The 25,484-nt window shown below is 31.3% G+C and overlaps 1 protein-coding gene and 1 long non-coding RNA gene across 2 annotated transcripts in view; both read left to right on the forward strand.

Annotated features, from left to right (window-relative positions):
* Positions 1–25,484, forward strand: part of CSMD1 (CUB and Sushi multiple domains 1) — a 2,669,009-nt gene that overhangs the window by 909,689 nt on the left and 1,733,836 nt on the right.
* On the forward strand, positions 554–16,593 carry LOC141555254 (uncharacterized). Its single transcript, XR_012486129.1, has 2 exons — positions 554–12,105; positions 14,988–16,593. It is a non-coding gene; the product is annotated as an uncharacterized LOC141555254 (long non-coding RNA).

The raw sequence follows: 25,484 nt of genomic DNA on the forward strand, positions 1-25,484 counted from the left end.
AGTCCCAATTTGTATGCTTTCTTATAATTACTTTATCATTGGTGTGAATCTCATAGAACTATGTTAAGTACTAAGACATGTACTGAATTAGATAACTATTAAGCACCATGCTAAAGTAGATAACCATTGTCTTTATCAATTCCATTGACTTAGAACCTTGTAAGAATCCTTGTTTCAAGTTCAGAGTCCTGGCCCATAATAGATTATAAAGTATTTTTACATTATCTTATTTGGGTCTTTTAATAATTCTGGGTGCTAGGCCCTCAGTAGGGCTGAGTAGACAGCATGTTAGACTTGTAGTCTACCCTATCTGAATTTGAATCGTGCCTGAGACACATTGTTCTATGGCTTCTTCCAAAGCTCCATGGTTCTATGGCAATTAAATCCCCTAAATCTTAGTTTTATCATCTGTAAATTGGGAATCATAATAGTAACTTTCTTACTCAAATAAAGTGACATTCTATAATACTCTGAATTCTTAAAGGAACAATAAGATAATGTAAAAATACTTTATAATCTATTTTCTTTTTTTCTAAGAAAAGGAAAAGGAAAGGGATAGATAAAATCATATGAAGAAAAAACCATTAATAAAATTTTAGGCAAAAAAATTCTTCTGAACAGAAAAATAAAAATGGGTCAGGATAAATTTCAGGAAAAATTCACATCATGTCCCATTGTAATATATATACATAGGTATATATTGTAACATGCCCTCCTAGCAGTTACTATTACCAGTCTGTCCTAGGCCCAACAGAGTATCTTTGACCACTGACCTTTGCAATGTCAACTCTCCCCGGCTCGCCTCCTCACCTTCAAAGGTCTCTGGCCATGATTTCTTGAATCTATAGTTTAATAATCGCACACTCAAGAACAGCCATGTACAATATTAAAAGCCTTTATTATACCTACTCACATAATGCCCTGACTTAATGTCCTGAATTATTAACTCCTTAGTGAACACCTGGTCTGAAGATCCAATGTGTTCACTACCAAACTCCTTACTTCTTTTGGCTATCCATCAGCTTGGCTCGGCTACCCTAGGCTAGGGAGCCAGGTTAAAGAGGGCGACTTGCTGTCTGCAGTGGGCTTATAAAGGACCTGTGAGGTCACACACACAGCCAACCAGCGAGAGAGCCATCACCCATTAAGAAGCTATTTCAATATGGCCAGGATGCCAAAGGGCAGTCCTATATCCACAGAGATTACTTCTGGGGCACTCAATCTCCTGTTGCACTGTGGCCGCCCATTTAAAGGATCCTTACAATACACACACACACACACACACACACACACACACACACAAACATATTTTTCAGCTAGCTTTTATTTAAACAATTCCTTATTCAGTATCACAAAGATTTGTTGCATTTAACTTAGTATAATATTGACTGAATAAATATGCATTTCAGCAGGAAGTAACAGGATTTCATACTTGAGCTGGATAGAAAAGGCAGGTTCACTTAATAATGTAAAGCAGTGTCCATAATCCAAATGAAAGATGTGACATATGTGTAGCTAAATAGAAATATAATTCTCCATTAGACATTAACTGAAACATTCTTAAAATGCCATTGACTTAAGAGTCATTCCATTGCAACAGTGATTACAGACAGGACATATAACTCCAGGTGCTGATTTTCATTTTTTTTTCCTATTAATTGATACTTCTTTGGGGATTTGACTCAGCAGTCCTTACATAGTATGGAAGAAAGATTTCTGAGGTCCAAAAAGAATAATACATAGAGATAACACTTTATTGGCTATATTTGAGGATTCTTTTTAAAAGAAAATTAAAATTAAGTTCCCTGAAATGTATAACAAAGAAAAAGAAAGAGACATTTCATTAACTTCACTAAAATTCTTATAATTTTAAGGAAGATTACTTAGACTAACAGAGCAATATTTTCAAAAAATTTAAGAAAAGAAAGAGAGTGGTAGGTAGTGTGATGAAGAGGGGACTAGGACTGGAATCAAAAAGATATAAGTTCAAATGTACATTCAGATACTTACTAGCTGTGTTGCCTTGAGTATTTAGCCTCTGTTTGACTCAGTTTCCTTACCTGTAAAATAAGGGTAATGATAACATCTAACTTTTAGGGTCATTATAAGAATCAAATTAAATAATATTTATAAAAATGATTATTTCAATGCCAGTCACACCATATACACTAGTGATGATTGTTGATTGTGGAGATGATAATGGTAAAGGAATAATTAGAAGTAAGAGAAGGAAAGATGACTCAGGAGAGAGAGAGAAGAAAAAAAAACACAAGAGATAGAGAATGGTCTAGGAAGACAAAGTGTGGGAGGAGAAGGAGGTTGAAGAGAATAGATATGGAAGATAGATGGAGGGAGAGAGAATATGGCATAATGAGAAGGAGAAGGGGGGGGGGGATAGACACAGACAGACAAATGGAGATGGGTAGAGAAATACATGCAGATAATAAGAATATGCTGATTCAGTAAACATACACACACACACACACACACATATATATATATGTATATGCATATGTATGTATACATATATACACATATATACATACGCACATACACACATTTATCCTTAAGTTAGGATTGCCTATATTATATCATTGAGTAATATAAATATATAGTCTTGCTTTGGGAATAGGAAAGATCATTCTGGAAAGATATTGTAAGTATTAATTTAGGAAATAATATATTTAGGGGATACTATATCAGAAGTATTTTAGGTTTTTAATAAATCAAAGAGAGAATGGCATAGTGAGTAGAATGGGATAAATGGACCCGGTTTGAATACTATATTTAACACTTTCTATTTAAGTGATCCATGACAAGTCATATAATAATGATAATGAAGATGATGATAACAATGATCATTCCTTCTCACAATCCAACAAAATGACATTATTTTTATTCCCCTTTTTACAAAATACGGAAATTGGAAAGGATTATATTACTTCCCCAGGGAAGGAATTCAAAGTTCAGTGCTATAGATGCAAACTATATTACTTAACTACTTCAGTAAGCCTCCTGGATCCTCAATTCTCTAATCTATAAGATGAAGATGATAATAATGTAATAATACTTTAGCATGCATTGATGAGTTATAAAGCTCATAAGAGAATGCATTTTCATTATTTGCATATTATTTCCATGTCAGCTGTAATTCTTTGAAGAGACTATTCACACTGCTATGTTATCTTTAAAAAGAATAATTTGTCTTGTATTTTTATGGGACAATGAAATAGATCACTTAAAACTGAACTTTTCCTTCAGTCAAATCACCTATATGAATTGATCCATTTGATTGAAATTTCAGTTAAAACAATTATTCTAGTTGTGTCATATAATGTGTCATCAAAATCATGGACACTTAAGAGAATTCAGTGATTATTTAAAAAAGAAATTCTACTGCCTCTGTAAGAGTTAAAAAATGAAGTGAGGAGTTTCAGGTTGATATTTTGGGGAAGGGAAGAAAGGGAATCATTTATTTTTCATGAATAAATGACTTTTGACAAGCTAAATGCAATTTTGATGGCCAAAAACAGAAAAAGGGGTTCATTCTATTTCCTCTTTTCTTTTTCATTCCTCTTTTAGTACCTCCTTTCTCCTTTTCTTGCTTGCCTCATACCACAGTTATAAAAAGTGGAAACAACTAAGTCAAAAGATGGAGGCAGGCAATTGCTCTGCAACTCAAGACCAAAAATTTGATAATAAAAGAAACATTCTCTCTCTCACCCTTTAGCCATTCTCTTTCTCATTTTCTCTTTTTCCCTTTCCCTTTTTCTCTCCATATATACATATGTGTATATATATATATACATATATATGTATGTATACATATATACATGCATTCACACATACACACACATATATATGTATACATATGCATTTATATAAACATACATACATATATACCTATGTATGTGTGTGTGTGTGTGTGTATAAACCTCAAGTGAATAGTTAAAAAGATGGACCTCAAAAACAGCAAATAGACAACACTTTTACAAACTCTTTTCTGGGTTGTACTCTAGAATTCTTTTTCTATGTGCCCAGAAACTTCTTTTTAACTTGGAAGCTCACTCTAGTACTGAATTTCGTACATTGGAAATAGCAGCTACCACGGTATCCTCTTCCTCTGGTATCTCCTTGAACTTTCTGTTAGGGAGAATTTTCAGGCCATCAATATCTTATTCTTCTCAAGGCCATACTTCAGACTTTCAAGCCCTCTGTTCAGCTACCATCCTTTCTATTTCCCACTTCCATTTTAGGCTTCCATTTATGAATTTTTCCTAGCATTATAATGTAAGCTTCTTGAAAGCAATGTTTGTTTCTCTTTCTGTTTATATTTGTATTCCCAATGTCTGACACTTAACAAGGATTTCACAAATGATTATTGACTGCCTGATTAACTGAAAAATAATGAGAAAGAAAATTCTAGGCTCTTATGAAGGAAGAAAGCAATTCTAGAAAAGGAGAAAATACAATTAAATGTTTGTGTCAATTTATTTTACATTAAATAGAACTTTATTTTCTATTTACGGCTTGTATAATAATAATGAAAAATGTTGATATGACTAATGCCATTTTGGCCACCAGATCTAGAAGACAATATGTTCAAAAGCTTTATTTTCTTTAGCTATGCCCTTATTTTATTTTATTTTATTTTTTTGTTCCCTTTGTCTTCCTAAAATTTAAGCTCATAGACCTTTCTAAAGTGGTTTCATTCCCTTCTGACTTTTCTATGCAGTTGTTGCAGTGTGAATGACAGTGATAAACAGCCCGAAAGAAAACTTAAAATGATACCAAAAACAAGTCACATCAAAGAACAATAAATTGTGAAATCTGTAAAAAACAAATGTTTATGACTAGGTACTAACAAGGCATGACCTAAAGATGGCAAAAAAAAAAAATAAAAATCTGAATGAGAAACAATTCTGTAATTTGCAAGTTAAATATGTCAGCATTGTTCCCTATTATCATTAACCTTTCTTTTAACTTACTACCTATTTTTATTCTCCTCTTGAATTGAACTTTAATAATGGAAGAAAATGCATATTAAATCTATCAAGAGAGAAGGAATAAGTGGCTATTGAACTTATTTTATTAATATTGATTATTAATATGATCCATTGGTATCTAGAGTTACGTTTGTGTTCCCCACTCAAAGATAAGGAACATAAAAATATTCATAGACAATGGGGAGAAATCATGGGTTGTAATCTATGTTGTTGAAGAAAATTCCTACATAGATGAAATCTATAGAAGCCTCTTGTCATAATGTAAAAAAAGACTACACCCACACATGAATGTATATTTTATGTATATATGAATATATGTATATGTATATAAATATGCACACATGCATAAACATATATAGAAACAGATATAGGTATAGATATAACATTCATGTATAATCATTATGTATACAAAATTATATAATTATATGCATGTATTTAGATGTCTTTGTATATACATATTTTCCCTATTCACTGAATCCTGAAGTCTTGAATATGTTATCTTAAGAGTATAACATGATTGAAAATATTGCCATGATCTTGGAGGCACATGCTATTTAATCTTTGGCTGACTCCATCTAACTAGGAGATCTAACTTCTGCTCACATTATAAATAAAATCCGGTCTTTTCATGTCCCTTGAGATTGATTTTTTATAGGAGGTGGGCCTATTATGAGGAACTTGAGAAAAGTCTGCTTTCTAATTTTAAAATCTGTTAGTAATATAATAATTATTAATATAATATTAAAATAATAATTTCTCTCATTCAGAAAAGGAAGTTCCCTCTCCAAAAGTTCTAAACAATATCGAAATAACAGGTTAAGGCAGAACCAAAACAGATCAAACAAAAACCTAGAGATTATTTACATTGTCATAATTGAGCTAGGTATGTGATGTTAAATAATGGTGGACTTCTCTTCAATCATACAGATCGGAAAGTATCTAAACTATAATTTTTGAGAATTGGAAGAAGCTCAGAGAAATTAAATGACATTTATATTTACAATTTAATTCTAACAATTACAATATAATATTTACTGTAATTAAATATTATAAATTAAATTTGAACTCACATCTTTGACATTCTATTCTCTCCTCTCTGCTTGCTTCAGTGTATTAATTTCACTATTCTGAGATATTTTCCTTATATTTCTGTATTTAAACTGCCTTAGAAGTGGATCCAAAGTAAAAGTTAAATTAGTAGCTAGAATGAAGCTGCAAATCATTTAATCCAACTATTTCATTTTATATTTGAAAACACAGAACTTCATGATATAAAATTATTTTCCCCCATGTCATAAAGATATATAGTGACAGTACTGGAATTATAACCTAGGTCTCACTATATTAGGTAAATAAACAGAAAAGTACAATACCTCCACCATTAGGATATACATTGTACTCATTTTCATAAGATAAGGAAAAAATTCACCTGAAGCAAAACAGGAACCTTAAGACAAATTATGTAATAGAATGAAACATATTAAAAAAAGAAGAGGATAAAAACATTAATTTAAGACCTTCTTTTAGTGCCTTTAATTAGAAGAAATGTAGTAAGTAGGTTTCTTTTTTCAGTCTCAACCTGTAAACCACCAACAAATTACAAACAATATGAGTATGAACTACTGTAATGGAGGAGTTGTTAATTTTACTTTATTTTTTTCTCTGGAACTTGATGGAAAGGGCCTATGTAAATGGTATTTTCATAAGAAATATTGTGGTCTTGATATGTAAAGCTCAAAAGTGCAGTAAATCACTACTAAATGGAATTCATCTATTATATATGAAGTAAATTATGTGTGAAGTTTCAGTGTTACACTACTGAACAAGAATATTCAACATGCTCTTTCAAAATAAAATTGCCCTGTAATTTCATAAAATATCCATACATATATCTTCCTAGAAATTGTTGATTATTAGATATGTTTTATTGAATATGACAATGCCCTTTGTTACATATGTTTTTTTTTTTTTTGTTTTGTTTTTTTTAATTTTAAAGAAGGAATGTGTTAGGCTTTTCATTATAATCACTGGATACAAAGTCATTTTAATAATAAATCACATTGACATTTATTTGTTCAGGTATTCTTAGGGGGGGAACATAGGAAAGATACAAAAATCATTATGCACTCTGGTGTCTGTATATAAATTCACAGAATACAGGCAGTAAACACAATGAACTAATAATTTTATAATGAGGTAGTAGGTATGAAATTACAGACCTTACTAGCATTGGTAGGATGATATTCAAGAAGGGAATGTGTCCTTCAAAAGAAAGAGTTATAAAATAAAGAATATGTGAATAACTTTTCCAAAATCTCAAGAGCTGGATAAGACAAAGAAATTCTTAAGTCTAACTTGAAGGAATCTTTCAAAACAAATATGCTTTCAATTTCCCCTTAAAGACTTCAAAGTAGATGGAACCTATTATACCCCAAGGCAGTCCATTCCACTTTGGTATAACTCTAGTTTTCTGGAAAATGTGCCATAAAACTAATCCCTGCAATGTCTTCCCATTTTTCCTATTTCCCCTGTCTGAGATTAAAAACAATTACATCCTCTTTTAAAAGACACAAGTATACTTCAAATATATTAAGACAGTTGATATGCCTGCAGCAAACCTTTTTTTCTCAAGGTTAAACACCTTAAATTATTTCACTTTCTTTCCTGTTACCTGGTTAACTATACTTCCACTATCCCTTTTTTGGACTCAATCTATCTCCTTAGAGTTTCTTTTAAAATATGGTACTCAGAAGTGAATATAGTATTCAAATTACTCAAAAACTTTCTTTGGTACCTACTTTTGGAAAAGCAATATAGTTTTATTTATAAACATATTATTAAAATATATCTATATCTATATTACTGCCAGCAATTCTGTAATTATGTACATCAGGATTTCTTAAACTTTTTTTTTTCATTTGTGACCCTTTCCCCCCAAGAAAATTTATGCAACTCCTTATCAAATCTGAGCCAAGGTGTTTCTGCAGTATTTGTGTATGCATTGTGCAAAGTATATATATATATTGTGTGATTAGAACCAAGACTTCAGTGAAGTTGAATGATGCAACCAAGGAAATACTACTAAAATACTTCAGTTATATTATGCATTTGATTTTGAATTATTTTTTGGGTTATTACATTCAGAAACCTTTTACCATTACCAAAATTTTTCTGCTACTCCCACATCCACTTTCAAGACCCCATATGGGGTCAAAACACACAGTTCAAGAAGCTTTGATATATATCATTTAACTTCCTTATACCTTATTTTCTTATCTATAAGTTATGGTACTTGAGTTATTTTTTCTAAATTTGTATAACTTAACTAAGTTATTTTAAATAAAAAGAAATTTGAGTTTTTGTCTATATAGATGTATTGGGTCTACAGATTTCCCTGTGTCAGTAAATTTCAAAGGATTGGACTGTAAAACTCTTTTTTCTTTTTAAATTACAATATGATTTTTTGTTATGCATGTAGCTCATTGGCAACCTATGTAAAAATAACATTAATAATCATATCATATATTTGTTTCAAGAAAAATGACTTTTAAACTTTTTAGACCATGTAAGAATGCAATGATTTTCATTGCTATTATCAAAGTCATTAATGAGAGGCATTGGACATAAAGTTTATAACTGAATTATTTGAAAATGGAACTTAAAAAAATATTTTAATCAGATTTTCTGATTAAACATTTCTGAAAGTAATGAAAATATACTGTGCATTGAGAATTTATGTGATGAATATAAAGAAGATGCTTCTCTTATGAAATGGTGCAGAGTGAAATAAAGAGTGAAGAAAAAAATATGTTAACAAAAACAATATAAAGATTAGTGATACAAGAAGAAATAAAAATTAAATATTAAAATTTTATCAAGATAATTTGAAAACCTTTCTAAATATGTCTTCATGGATGCAGGTGTTCCATAGAAGTTATTTATTTTATCTATATCTTTTTGACTTCAGAGGCTTCTTAATTACTTTGTATTTACTGTCCTCTGACCTGAGTCCAACATGCCAAGAGGAAATATTATGGGCCAATAATATAGTTTTTTAAATGATTAAATTAGTGTCTGAACCTGATATCCTACTGTTAACTAGCATAGAAATTAATAGCTATCTTCATCTTATTCCCTCACCATCAAATCCAAATTAATTTACATGGTTAACTTATTTCACTTTTTTGTGGCATATAATGTTTATAGTATCATTATGTATCTTGCTGAACAGATCTGCTGAGAATAAAGTCCATGTTTGAGAACAATCTTAATGACTAAGGAGAAAAATAATTCTTTGTAAAAATCTCTATTATGTATATGTCTGTGTCTATTCATTATTATTTTTAAAGGAAAAAATGATAGTGAAATTGATTCAAATATGATTGTTGTTACTTCACCTTTATTAAATATATTTTAGCTCCTAGAAAATATCACTACAGCTTATATAAGTATTCTTTTTAAGTTGATAAAAATGAAAGTCATTATTCTTTCATGGGAATATAATCTTTCTAGAATAAATTTTCCTTTGATATCAGCAAAGGCTTATTGCTGTCTAATATTAATTATCTTTTTTGTAGAAGAGTTATGGAGATATAATCCTTCTTGCCATGCATCAGATACTTACTGCATTGTATAAAACACTCACATTTATTCCAGATTCTATTTTTTTGCTAGGCCTCCTTTCCCTAGCCATTCCGTTTTATAGACTTAGTTGAGTATTTTAGAGATTCATTTATTTGTCTTCTAAGCAATCTATGTTGATTTAATATCTCTCAAAGCTATGAAAAGTATCAAACATTTAAATTTGATAAGTTGACTTTTTATACTCAAATGTGAATATATATGTATATATGTATATATATATATATATACATATATATCAAATTATGAATGTTATATTAAGAAACATATTGTAATCCTTATTCATATTAGCAGAAAAGTTAGGAATCACTGGAAATAATCACACATTAATTGCTTTCCAGTCTCTGATTCTTTGCTCAGCCCTAGGGTGTCTTCTCTAACCATTAGCTTCTAGACTTTCTTTTGAGTCTCATGTCAATTCCCATCTCTTTTCCTAATATTCCTAGATAACCATGTATTACTTCTGTGGCTCATGGCAGTAATGATGTCCTATACCTCTTTAGTTTCTCTGAGTTCATAAGTACTCAGTATTTGTATGCTACTAAGGATGATGATTTATTCGCTAAAGGATGTTGCATATATTGTGTTAGTCAGAACCAAATTACATACTATATATGAATTATCAAACTAACCTAATTTATACATTGGTTCACACATTCAGGTTTTGTTTTTGATTGTTGGAGAATATCCTTTGCCCTTTTAATGAGTTTTTTAAAATAATAGATTCAGAGATAGAAATGACCTGTGAGGTCATCTATTTTATTCCCTTTGTTTTAATAGATAAGAAAATAGAGTTACGAAGTAGTAAAATGATTTGCTCAGGATCATAGTGCTAGTAAATGTTAAGGTCAAAATTTTAACCAAAGCCACAATGATTCCAAGTCCAACACTCCAACTGTTATGCCATACTGTTTTATAATTAATCTAAGCAGTCATCTGAACTTTACTGAGGCATTGATGTAAATCATAAATAGCACCAATGAGTCTTCAAAATTATCTAAAGGAAATTTTATGAGATAGGTATGTCATGAAGGAAGAAAAGCAGTAGAGATGGGGAGTAGATTGTTTCTTTATAAAGATGTGACCATTTCTGGATAAATAAACCAGAAAAAAGTTTAAAGTCAAAAAAAGTATTATAAATCCATTTAGTTGTGAAATTTTAGAAATGGCATTGTGTCTGGAACTGAAAGACTTGAATCAGTATTTTAGTGTGACCTTTTACAAGCTCTCTGAGCCTCAGTGTGTGTGTGTGTGTGTGTGTGTGTGTGTGTGTGTGTGTGTGTGTGTGTGTGTGTTCTTTCTTTTTTTTTTCCCTATCTGAAATAGGGGTGTTAAATACTTGTAGTATCTATCCTGAAGGATTTTGGGGAGGATGATATAAATCACATTAATTGGTTGTTGCCTTTCCTTCTTGAATAAGGCCAAAAATAACAATACTCAATTAGAGTCAAGGTACAGTATGTCTAACAGTGGTTACTCAGATTAATATAATTTTGGAAAGCTCTACCACAGGTAAGAAAATTTGAAATTTGTATTGGAGATGTCTTTAAATTTGTTCATTTAATGTTTCTTTTGGGCTACTGCAATTCTGCTTTGCTCATATAGTGCATTGTTTTCTTTGAGGAAGACACACCATGCTAGGCAATTCTTTGTCAGTGTACCAATATTATATCATGTAAATAATTAAAGGAAAAGTTAAACTGGAGGGGAAAATGGCTAACATTTAAAAGTGAGGTAATTCTTAGGAATCACTTGAAGAATTCTAATAAATAATAATTCTAAAAAAAGATAATGAAAAGATAATAATAAAAAGGAAAGAAATTAAGGACCTAAGTAGGAATTTGAGAAAAATATGTGATGATAGATTGCTTTTGATTACTTAACAGAAACATCTCAGTTACATTTTTAAAACTGACCTATTGGGCATAAAGACTTCCTCACAAAATATAGAAAAATTGAAGTGGTGAATAGATTATATACTGATCATAGTACAATGAAATTATATTCCATTAAATGGTTCCACTTCATCTTTCAGCACTAAATCACACCTGGATCTTTGCAGATTTAGCCACTGAAGGGCACAGACCACTAAGGACTTCAGAACCCCTAGAGGCCTTTGATGACCAGATGTGATCCTTCAGGGCTGCTAGTTGCATGTGGCTCCCCAAGCTTCTCCTGGGAGTCCTCCATTGGTGACTCTAGACCTTGAGTCTCCTGGGTCACATGTTTTATTGACTGCTTTGGTTGAATTCCAATATTCTTTCAGAGAAACCTTGAAAGCATCCTTGTATTGCTTCTGATGATAAACATGTGAGGGACTACCTTGCATGAGTGAGTTCTACATAAAATAGGTTTTGGGTATGTTTAGTATTTGAACAATGTGGCCACATTCCTTCTGAGTTGTTTTCTCTCTCCAGTAGAATTTGCATGAGATATGTGAAGAAACAAAAAGTAAATTGTTCTGTGCTCAGGGAAGTAATGATGGGATGGGGGACATCCTTTGTTTCAAAAAAAAAAAAAATGGATCAACATTTAATAAATGTATTTTTTTTTGACATGTAGGAAAAAAAATAATCACAAAGTAATTGATTGACTTGATCAAAATCACATGGAGGTCAAGTTCTGATCACCCGGTATCAATATTCTTTTCTCTCTCTCTCTCTCTCTCTCTCTCTCTCTCTCTCTCTCTCTCTCTCTCTTTAATTTAAGCTTTTTATTTATAAAACATATGCATGAATAATTTTTCAGCATTGACCGTTGCAAAACCTTTTGTTCCAAATGTTCCCCTCTTTACCCCCCAACCTATTCCCTAGCTTGCAGGTAGTCCAATATATGTTAAATATGTTAATATGTATATGTATATATGTACAAATATATATATATATATATATACATATATATAAATCTAATATATGTATGCATATTTATACAGTTATCTTGCTGCAAGAAAAATTAGATCAAGAAGGAAGAAAAAAAAAACTGAGAAAGAAAACAAGATGCAAGCAAACAACATCAGATAGAGTAAGAATGCTATCCTATGGTCTACATTCAATTCCCACAGTCCTCTCTCTGGGCCTCCATGGCTTTCTTCATCACTGAAGAAGTAGCACTGGTTTGAATCATCTCATTGTTGAAGAGAATCATGTCCATCAGAATTGGAACATTGTATACTCTTGTTTTTGCTGTTTATAATGATCTGCTGGTTCTACATATTTCACTTAACATCAGTTCATGTAATTCTCTCTAGGCCTCTCTAAATCATCCTGATGGTAGTTTCTTACAGCACAATAATATTCCATTACATTCATATACCATAATTTATTCAGCCATTCTCCAATTGATGGTTATCCACTCAATTTCCAATTTCTTGCCATTCTAAAAAGGGCTACCACAAACATGTTTGCACATGTGGGTCCCTTTCCCCCATTTAAAATCTCTTTGGTATACAATCCCAGTAGAAACATTGCTGGATCAAAGGGTATGCACAGTTTGATAACTTTTTGAGCATAGTTCTAAATTGCTCTCCATAATGTTTGGATCTATTCACAGTTCCACCAACAATGTATCCAGTTTTCTTAAACCCCTTGCAACATTCATCATTATCTTTTCCTGTCATCTTAGCCAATCTGCCAGGTATGTACTGGTATCTCAGAGTTGTCTTAATTTGCATTTCTCTGATCAATAGTGATTTGGAGCACCTTTTCATATAACTACAGACTCTTCCAATTTGTTCATCTGAAAATTGTCTGTTTGTTTTCTTTGACCAATTGGAGAATGGCTTAAACTATTATAAATTTGAGTTAATTCTCTCTATATTTAGAAATGAGGCATTTATCAGAACCTTTGGATGTAAAAAGTTTTCCCAGTTTATTGCTTCCCTTCTAACCTTGTCTGCATTAGTTTTGTTTGTACAAAAACTTTTTAACTTAATATAATTAAAATTATCTATTTTGTGATGAATAATAATCTCTAGTTCTTCTTTTGTCAAGAATTCCATCCTCTTGCACATATCTAAGAGATAAAATATCCTATGTTCTAATTTGTTTATAATATCATTCTTTATTCCTAGATTATGAATTCATTTCAACCTTATCTTGGTATATAGTGTTAGGTGTTTTATTGACTTGAAAGAAACAAATACATTTTTTTGGAACCTGATCAATTAAAATATAGTATTTACCCTACTGGGAAGACAGAAGGGGAGAATCATTATTTATGTTTACATGCAAAATAATCTTTCAAAATACAAAAATAAATTCTATCACTTTGTAAAACTTTCTCATTCTCTGCTTCTGATATTTTGATTATTGTTTTGATAAAACAATGGATTAGCAATGCATTACAAGTGCGAAGTAAAATAAATTTATCACAGCCATTAATTTGTGACAGTAGTAAATTTTACTTCTTATTTGAAGATAGGTTGAGTAATCTATTTTTGAGCAGTGCTTAGATACTTGAGAGCCTGATGTCAAGATGGCCCAGATAAAAGTGCACTAAATCTGGGAGATGAGAGTTCAAATCCATCTTTAGATACTTGCTAGTTTTATTTTGTATCTCAACAAAATCATTAAACCTCTATCTGCCTCAATTTCTTCAATTGAAAAATAGTTTTAGTAAGATAACCTATCTCACAAATTTGCTTTGAGATTCAATGCCTTGCAGATAGAAGATGCTTAATAAATGCCTATCTCTTCCTCTTCCCAAACTTATAGTTGTCCTACTTAGAAAGTAATTTACTACCAGGACATTGGAGTTAACCTATAAGTCCCGAAATATATAAATATATATTAAAAAAAAATATATATATATGTGTATATATATATATATATATATATTAATACTCTATGTAGCTGGAGTGTTTACTATGCTTATTTGAAGTGATTATTAGTTTTAATTAGATAACCAATTCATAAAATGTATAGAAGAGTTAGTGGCAAGGCAAAAAAAAAAAAAAAAAAAAAAAAAGTGAGGTGCTTAAAGCATTGAGAAAATAGTTTGGAAACTGGATTTAGTATCTGAGACATGAATTCAAATGTTCCACTGTTCTTCAAGATGACCTTTAGTGAGATTTTCTCCTCCTTCAGCCAGTTATTTTATCTCATTGAAAAAAAGCTTGGGAGAGGGAGATTGCATTTAGCCTGACATTAGCAGAAGTTTTTTTGGGACCAGTGAGCTGGGGGAGGGTCTTTGAACTTAGATGGGAAAAATACATATTTTTACTAGTCTCTAATTAATTATTAATCATTATTAATTATCAAATAATTAATTAATTATTTCAATTATCAATGAAGGTAACAAACATTCTAAATGGAATCCATAAGTTTCATCAAATTGTTATAGGGTCTGTGATAAATGAAAGTGAAAGAATCTCCAGGCTTGCTGATCTCTATTAGTGTCTTCTAGTTCTAGGATCCTGATATCTTATCTTTCCTTGTCTTCTAAATATCTGAAGAATAAGGGGGGAAAAAAAAAAGCACTGTAAATGATAAGAAAATAATCAAAAGTATTTGTATTTAATAGTTTTGTTTTCATTATTTCTCACCCCCAGTTTTGAAAGGCGAAAGTAGTCTTAGAATTAATGTTAGAATTCATGGATTAAATGGTGGGCTCTGTCACTGATTTACTGTGTGACTTTGGGCAAGGCCTTTTCTCTCTTTGTTTGTTTTCAGTTTTCTTATCTATAAAACCATGAAGTTGTTAAGATGAGTTCCAAGATATCTTCTAGATCTTTGATCAGATTTATTTATTTATAAAACCTTGGGAAACTATTAAACAAAATAATAAAGGTATCAATGGTATTTAGCATTTTCCTTTTTGGAATCCTGATAACCATCAGTTTTGAAATGCAAAGTTAATACAAAGATTAAAAAGATAAAGAAAAGGAGAGAATAGGAGGGAGAAGCCGGGTTAACAGCATCTTGGCAAGGTACCTGTTTATCTTGTTGGAGGCTAAGGAATTGTGATATACTTAAGAAATCAGAAAACCTTGGCATTTAGCCAAGGTGTAAGAGGAAGCCAGGAATGAATCTCTTCTCTATTATAAAGTCCATGAATTTGAAGTCTTATTTCAACAGATCTAGGCTATGTCTCCAGAGAACAAAATGTTCTGTTGGAAATGCTTCTGGAGGATTATATTACAACTGAAAAGGTAAATGACATGTATGATATATTGAAGAAGATGCTTGATAAATATATATTACTTTGGCTAGTAATTAGGCAACAATGGAAGTAAACATTAGTTCTTTAGATATACTGATAAAACTTTCAACTAAATTCATAAATTGTTAACTACTTCTGCATTTAGAAACAGTTTATCCATGGTTGTTTATGCTGTTGCATTATAACAACAGAATCAACTTACCACATTTTTTTTTCTTTTTTTCCAGAGAAGATATTTTGGTACTCTTTCTCTCAATCAGTTAATGATGAGACACCAGAATATGTTATATTTTAAATTCTTTCAAGATATTTTCATATCTATTATCAATCAGTGCACATGTAATCAATAAGCACTGAATTTATGTTAGTAATTTTATTAGGCCATTCTCTTAAGATACAAGAGTAACAAAAAAAAAAAAATTAAATAAGCCCTGCTTTCAAGGAGTTTATATAATATCAAAGAAGCAACAGGTATATAAATAAGTTTAAACAAACTATATAGAAAATAAATTTAAATAAGTATTTTTGTGGGAAGGGAATTAACAACACTATGCTGGACAATTTCAATTTAAAGTTTAAATGTTATAGCCAAAAATATTTCTCAATTTTCCATCCATCAATCTTTGTTTATATTTGCCTTTTTTAGAATTTATTTGGTACAGAGAGAAAGAAAAATAAAACCACAGAGGAAAGGAGGAATTGAATAGGATTGACATTTTCTACTAATCTGAAGTCTTTTGTACTTCTTCAAGAGATAAAATAAATGCTTGGAAAAAAAAAAAAAAAAGCAGAAAAGCCATTTTTGGTGACCTTAATGATAAATAAATATCACTATTAGTAACAGGACTTCCCCTATTTTCCCATTTCCAAAGGCCTATTATAATGTAAGTAGAGAACAAGAGAATTTGGACTTTGTTTAAAAACTAAGAGGTAGATCTCAGAATAGTCACTGACACAAGTATTTTTAATTTGTGTGCAATTTTTCAGTCATTATATAGTCAGAGTATTGATCAGGCTTATCCATATTACCACTTTACAAGTGAGGAAAGCTTCCTGGTTTCAGAAGCAGTAAAAATTGCTACACCTTCTGCAGCTGCTACCCCCAAGCAAAGAATTAGTCACAGAAGGCTATTTTTAGGACTTGACATCTCAAAATAAGCAGTTGGAGGATAGGAGAGAGGTAGGAGAGAACCATCATAATTAAAAAAAAAAAAAATTCAGAAATTTACTTAGTCCTTCCCGCAGAACACTTAGTAGAGGGTTGGATTTAACAGCCAGAAACTTGAAACCAGCAAAATTGTCCATAACTGATGAGCTGAAATCACAGCAACTATATTAAGGATTCATGGCTTTTTTTCAGCAGAGCTAAGAATGATTTAGATATTGTGTTGTTTTCAAATCTGTTTTCTATAAATCAGAAAGCAGATTGATTCTTCATCTCCAGCCCTACTCCAACAGGTGAAATAAAAGGTATTGCAGTTAAGACTGGTCTTTCCCATTATCAAACAAATTTGAACAATACTGGGAATGATTTTAGAAGCATTTGGAGAGTTTACTAAAACATTAATTCCCACCTACTAGAATAGTTCATAGGTTGTTTTTAGTAGGACCAAAAGTTTCCATTCTACAAATACAGATACAAATAGATACAAAGTACAAAATACAGATTCTCCTGGGAAGGGAAAAAGGCATATTCAAATCTATACTAATATAGGATCACTTACTAAAAATAAGTTGCATGCTTTGTTTTATTTTCCTATAGCAAATTTTGAAGCAATAGAGGCTAAAACTCTTATAAAGCAACAGGATTTCTTAAAGTACATAGAGGAACTGAACTAATGAATTTAAAATATTTTTTATTTGATCTTTATAATAACCCTGGAAGGTAATATTATTATCTCCCTTTTATAATTGAGGAAACTGATGCAAACAAAATTGAATGAATTCTCTGTGGTGACATAGCTAGTAATGAAGAGGGGATCCGGAACTCTAAAAATCCTTAAAGGAGAAAATCTCCTTCAACTCTGCCTCAGTGAGGGACCCTGCCCTGAGAGATAAACAGTTTCATCCTAGTTATCTAGATGGGGTCAGCTCAGTCCTGAAACTCATTGAATTCAATTCAAATTCCAGCTCAAGCTGAAACCCAGAGATGAGCCAACTTGGGACTCCACCCATGAGTTTCCTTCAGCTAAAGCTCCCATTAAAAAAGAGCCAAACTAAAACTCTCTCTTTGCAGAGGTTCCAAACATGCCATGCTATGGCAAAGAAACCTATGCCTGCTGGAATAATATTTTTTACCAGTCTTATCCTCTCTTTATCCTCACCTATTTCCCTAACCAGACTTTATGCCTCTTTATCAGCATTTCTAACCTTACTTCCAATCTCCATAATAAACCCTTTTATCAATCTAGGTTTTTGGGTCTATAAATTATTTTACAGAGAAACTCTGTGCCACCAGAAGGGAGTCCCCAAAACTCCCTATCCTTGCACCAAATTCCAATGGGTTGCAGGGGAGCCAAACCTTTCTGTTTGGTTCCCTGAACCCCGAACCTGCCACTAGACTTTTATCATTTAACTCTCTGACCACCAGAAACTCTAATTTCATTTTAGTTTGCTAAATCTAAACCTTATCAGTAAGATCTAAAAGCAAACTTAAACTCAGGTCTTCCTGTTTCACAATTCTATTTACTACAGAGAAATATAGGAAGAATTGGGAACTTTTAAGTTAGAAGACCTAAGCCATAAATTATCGTAGCTGCAGTTCCTTCATCTGTCAAATGAAGAAAATAATACTTGTGGTACTATCTACTTCATGGAATTTTGTGTGAAAAATATTTTTGTAAGCAAAAAAGCTATATAATTGCAAACCATTGCATTATTATTATTTTCTTATAATATATATATTATATATAAGCATTACATATAATATATGATATTATATATTATAAGATTATATTCTTATAATAAATGTGATAGTTCTATGTTTCCTGTTTAAAATATTGAATAAATATTTTTCTTTATATGTATTTCCTCTTCTTCACTTCCTCCATTTCCATATAGATTGTCTTTAGTTTTCCCTTTAGTTGTTTTAGGCATGTCATTGTAACCCCATTTGAGGTTTTCTTGGCAAAAAGACCAGAAGAGTTCACCATTTCCTTTTCTATCTCATCTTACAGATGAGAAAAATGAGGTAAAAAGGGTTAAGTGAATTTCCAAGGTTACACAGCTAGAAAGTGTCTGAGATTGTATTTATACTCAGGTTTTCCTAATTCCAGGCCCCAAACATTATGCAACTTGCCACTAGCTGCTACACAGATACACACACACACACACACACACACACACACACACACACACACACACACACATACAACCACACATACAAAATCCCTGTATTTCCTTCTGGATAAATTGTTTTCTGGATTATATAGTATTTTTTCTTAGGTAATTCATCATTTTTAAAAGTTACTATATTTTTTGATATGAGAAATTCATTTTTTCTTAAGGACTTTTCATTGTCACTAATAACAGGAAAGACATTTTCTCTTACAGCATGAATAAATTTAATAAACTTTAAAATCCCAACACACATGAAAAAATGTAATTTCTGTTCATAAATCTTAAATAGGAATTTCAAGAAGTGGAAGAATGACTGCTACCATGTAATGAAGATGTTGTATTTAATGTTTGAATACCGAATAAATATTTCTCAAATTGAGCTCAATCCTGGTGATCACTATTTTTATAGAAACTCAGGGAGATTCAAAGAAAATGGGATGATATATAGCATTATTAGCAGTGAATAATTCTTTGAAAACAGCTGCCAAACAAATAAAACATTCAATCATATATACTATTATATGTTTTCAAAGTTGAGAAACATCAAGATGTCTTTATGATCTCTTTATATAATGATGAAAACTGATAGATTAAAAATATGTCCATTTTACAATTAAATTTCATTGAAGAAAAATTTAGTACTATTATGTGCAAGGTACTCTCTTTAACTAATGGAGATACAAAAATTAAAGAAAAATATTTCTGTTCTCAAAAAACTTGTAACACACATATTAGATTGTTATTATTTATAAAGCATGTATTTTAAGAGCTTTGAAGACATAGTTTATTAAATTATTTTGCCTTTGGTTTTTGGGAGAGGGAGAAAGAGAGAGAGAGAGAGACAGAGAGAGAGAGAGAGAGAGAGAGAGAGAGAAAGTGAATAAGTAAATAAAAGTACTAGACCTAGTGTCAGAAAGCCTCATCTTCTATACTTTTTGCTTCTTCATCTCCCCCACCTCCAAGCAGGCTATAGTTAAAAATATATATATTTACATTTGCATAAGTGGATATATACAAGTACATACATATATTTACACACACATATAGTTTCTTCAAAAGGAAACAAACTAAATTTATTGTTTGTTTCCGTAATATTTAAAGGCCAACACCCTTATAAAGTTCATCTTGAGACACTACTAAAACTGTGAAATTGACTTAATTGTGTGTGTGCATATATATATATATATAAATATAATATAATATATATATATATATATATATATATATATGTGTGTGTGTGTGTGTGTGTGTGTGTGTGTGTGTGTGTGTATGGGTGTGTCTATGTATGTGCTGATGGAGGATATTCTTGTTTAGGTTGTAATACTTAGTCCCTGAAGTATTATCTTTCAACTCTATGATTCTGTGAGAAGTAAGGGCACCATAGGTATAGAAATTGAAAGAGCAAAGATCTTGTGCTGTTAATGTAATTGACTGTTTAAAATCAAAGATGAAGTTAACTTAGCTCCAACAAAGGATTCAGGTTGAGGGATAACAAAAGATCAAGTGGAAAAGCTAAAATTGCATTTTGTATTATCACTTTTTTCCCTTTTACTTGCAAACTATTGAAAGTGTAGTTTATAGATTCTGCTTCACTCCACTCCCTCCCACACTAATTGTAGAATGTAGTCTAGCTCTCCTCTCCAAGGTCACTAACAATAACCTTTCACACACACACACACACACACACACACACACACACACTCCCCATTCACAAACTTTATCATCTTTTTCCTGTACATTCCACATAATTCTTTAGACCAAATCTTCTCTCTTAACATCTTCATGTACTCAGCCTTAACTTTTTTTTTTTTTTTTTTTTTTTTTTTTTTTTCCCACAACCCAGCTTACCTCCTCAAGACTTCATCAAATTCCAGAAATCTCTTTTTCCTGGAAGATTACTTCAGCCTTAGAATACAGAAACATATAGCACTGAAGTTATCTTTGCTCTGAGACTCCTTTCTCTCATTGGAAGTTGGAGTTCTCCCAGAATTTCAGTGGAACAATGCATTTCACAGTAGTAATCTCTAAATTTTTCATTGTGGTGCACTCTTATGGATGTCTCCATGCTTCCCTAACCCATATCCTCCTGTTACCTTTATTTTTTAAGTTCCTTTTATAAGTTATCTTTCACATTTTAATGTAAATTATTTGAGGGAAAGGACTATCCTTCTTTGCATTCTTTGCATTGCATTCAGAATTGCAAAAGTGAAGCAGAATCTATAAGAATAGCATTTCTTCTTCTGGCATATAGTAAGAATTTTCTGTATATTTGTTGACTGATTGATTAGAAAACCACCTCCTCTTACTTCTCTCCTGTACTCTTATCTCTTTTCCTGGCTTCTCATTCTCTAGTCCCTTGAAGTAAATGTAGGTTTCTCCAAAGAATGAATTGTATCCTTAGCTATTTTCCTCAAATTCTTCTTTTCTTCTAGACTTTCTTGTGTTGGTATCATCCACCTCTAGATACATGTTACTAAAATCAATATCTCTTCCTAACCTCTCTCCACAAATCTAGTTAAATATTTTCAAATGTCCAATAGAAAATCTGCTGATTTTCAATCAGCAATACAAATTCAATATGCCTAAATTTGAATCCAATGTCTTTTGCCTAAAATCTAGTGGCAATGTCTCCAATTCTATTCAGTCATCCATACTTGTAATCTCAGTTATTTATACCTCAGCCTTATCTTTCATAATCAGTTGCTTGCCAAGCCCTGTAAATTCTCTTACCTCAATATATTTTACACACATTCTCTCCTTTACACTACCAGTGTAAACATTCTAGCTCAATACCTCACTTATTGTAGCCAAGACTATTCTAAAAGCCTCCTTCCTGGTCTCTTCCCTTTCAAATTCATTATTCACACCACTGAACAAGTAATCTTCTTATTATCCTGTTCTGACCACATCATTCCTCTGCACACAACTGTCAGTGATTCTTCATTTCCTGCTGTAAAAGCTATAAAACCTGATTCTGCTGTTCAGAGCTTTCTACAATCTGGTTTAAGCCTATTTTTACATGTTTTGTTTTCATATTCCTTACATTCATACAGTTAAAATTTCAGTAAAATTGCGTTGCACTATTTATTTCATTCTTTTTCTGTCTTGGCCTGGGCTTACTCTCACAGATCCTCATGCCTTTATTGGATATGGAGGTCTGCATCTGTTCTTCTTGTAGCCCCTCATCTCTCAAGGTTGAATGATTTCTCCAAGGAGTCTCAATTGGAAGTGTTCTCTCTTCCTTCCAATTTTTCAATCATTTTCCCTAGAATTCTTGCTTTTATTTATGACATTGTGACTTAGATTTAAGTTCTTCTGTATCCATGTTTTTCTTACTTTTTTGAATATATAAGCTTCTTGAGAACAGAGATTATTTCTTAGCTATTCTTTTATCACTTGTGTTCAGCATGGTGCCTTGCCCACAGGGATAAGGCCAGGACCTATGCTTTAATTGGAAGAGGGAACTTCTGGATGAGGTCTTCTCTTGCAGATAGGAACTTTCTCTATACTTTATAATCTTTGAGATTTACCTAGCATACCATATTAAATGATTTACCAAGAGTCATGTAAGTCAGTATGTGTCAGAGGTAGTATTTAAGTGAAGGCTTTTATGCTTTTCATTTTGTTCTTTATCCACAGCACCATGCTGTCTCTTGGGTTACATGTAATATGTGCTTATTAAATATTAGTTGAATTGTTGATTTGAATGATCTGAGTCATCCTGAAAAGGTCACAGTATGTTCAGTATGATTGGTTTCAGAAACCAAGGAATGTGCAATAATTTTAGAATGATTTCCATCAAAATATAATTAAAATAACCAGTAGAAGTGTAAGCATTTTTATCAGGAAAATTCACTTATGTAGAATAATTCTGTTTCTTCTGGTACCATATAAATGATGTTTCTATATTTAATATAATCTAAAAATATTACCTTTTGGTTCTTCTGAAAATACCGTAGCACTTGGTATTTTAAACTAAAATACAACAATTTAAAATCTATGAAAAAATGGAGATAAAAAGCATTCAGTTGTTCAAGGTAAGATTTTTCATTTTAATAAATATCTCATATGAGCATGTTTTAGAAAAACAGAAAGTAAACACTTCAAAAAGAGTAGTTTGTAAGGGAAATTAGGGAAAATCCAAAGGAGCCCAACATTGTATTCCTGGAATTGGGGTGGGTGTGGGGTCAGCAGGATGCTGATTTTTTTTTTTTTTTCTCTCAAGGTTTAGAGTAGAGAAAAAGAGAATGGGTAAAATCTTATATGGATGAATTATAGCTGGTTCTTGATAAAGAATCTATTGGTAGGAAAGTCATATTTTTAAGAGAAGTGTATACAAACTAATTTCAAACAAATCACAATATTATATTATATTGATTCTAAGGGAGCACGTATAAGCTTTTGTCCTACCTTGATCTTTTTGTGTTATCATAAGGAAATATGACCTCTTTACCTTCTCTGGGACTTGGTTTCCTACTCTGAAAAAAAAAAAAAACAGCAATTAGAATATGTATTTTAAATTATCTTCCATATGTAGATCATTTCAGAAAACATGTACTTAAAATGTTTACATGTATATACATATATAGGTAAATAATATGCATTAAGAACTAAATATACATTTTAAATTTACTTAATAGCATCTGAATATCAAGAGGTCAGAGTTTTTGTCTAATCTGCTGTTTGTATTTCCCTTAGCATCGAAAATTATAATACTACTCTGCATATAGAATTAGTAAATGTTTATAGAATCTTTATATGATAGAGTATATATAGACATGTAGCAACATAAGTTTATAGATTCAGATTTTAGAGACCATAATTGAACCATAGGCTCTTAATTGTACCTTATCATACTGGAAGTAGGATATCTGGATAGCTATATATTAATATTTCCTGAATTTGTGTTAAATGTATCCACACATTATAAAGAAAATAACCATATTCCATTTCATTGTAGTTTCCATCCGTGTGGAGACTGATTTGTACATTACTAAATTTTTAAAAATACATTTCATACTTAAGGAGATGTAGTCTTTTCCATTTGGCTGATGTCTAATTGTATTTGAACAATAAACTTGTCTTAGAACAGCCAGTCTAATAGCTGAATGTTCTGCTCATTCATGCAAAATAAAATATCAATAAAACATCAATGATTTTCAAATATATTGTTTCACTGCCAGAAATGGAAGATATCAACTATTTATCAAGTTATACTGGACTGAATTTAGAAATCAAAAAGATTACTCAATGATGATGGTAGGGGTGAGGGTTTAACTATCATTTTAAAAGGAGCAAAAAGCTGATATTGAATTAGATGGACTTGGGTACATTCCCTTGAGATAAATCATAAACTTTTATTTTAACCTTATAGTAGATTGGATCTAGGAGGCTAAGTCTTTGAAATAAACTAGGGAATTTTTCCATCTTTCAGTGATTTCTCTTTCAAAATTATCATTTATTTCATTACATCATCCATTTCATAATGTATGTTCTATGTGGGACCCACATGATTTGTATCTGATTTAGTGGTTTCAGTAAAAGGCAAGTTGGGAACGCAATGAATTTTGGTAATCTTTACTATATTTTACATCTTAATGCACTGAGTTCTCTAGATTCTACAGCAGAATTTTTCAAACTTCTGTGTGTGTGTGATGGATACTTTTTTGTTGTTGGTGTTCTTTCTAAAAGTCTTTCTAAAAGATCTTTCTAATTAAAACTTTAAAATGCATAAAATAAAGCATATAGGATTACCAAGGAAATCAATTATGTCAAAAGTTATCAAAATGTTTAAAATGTTTAAGACTACAAGTTAGGAATCTGTAGGATCATTGTAAACAACTTGGCATTAATTAGTTATTGAACTTGCAGAATGTATAGATATGTGGCATTTTATCGTAGTAAGTTGGTTTATTGAATCATGTTGGTAGCAAAAAATAAGCAAAATGGAAAAACCATGAGAAAGAGATTAAAAAAAAAAACAGAAGAAAGAAGTAAATATAGCATGTGTTAATTTGCATTCATTCTCCTTCTTTTTCTGGATGCAAATGGCATTTTCTGTCCAAAAGTCTATTGGAATTACTTTGGATCATTGAACCACTGAGAAGAACCAAATCTTTCATAGTTGATCATCGCACATTCTTGTTGTTATTGTTTACAATGTATTGCCGGTTCTGCTTGTTTTGCTCAGTATCAGCATCATGTAAATCTTTCCAGGACTTTCTATAATCATCTTGTTTATCATTTTTATATAATAATAGTATTCTATAACCTTCATGTACCACAACTTATTCAACCATTTCCCAATTGATGGGCATCCACTCATTTTCCAAAAATGAC

Source organism: Sminthopsis crassicaudata, chromosome 2 (assembly GCF_048593235.1).
Source record: "Sminthopsis crassicaudata isolate SCR6 chromosome 2, ASM4859323v1, whole genome shotgun sequence".
Classification (NCBI taxonomy): domain Eukaryota; kingdom Metazoa; phylum Chordata; class Mammalia; order Dasyuromorphia; family Dasyuridae; genus Sminthopsis; species Sminthopsis crassicaudata.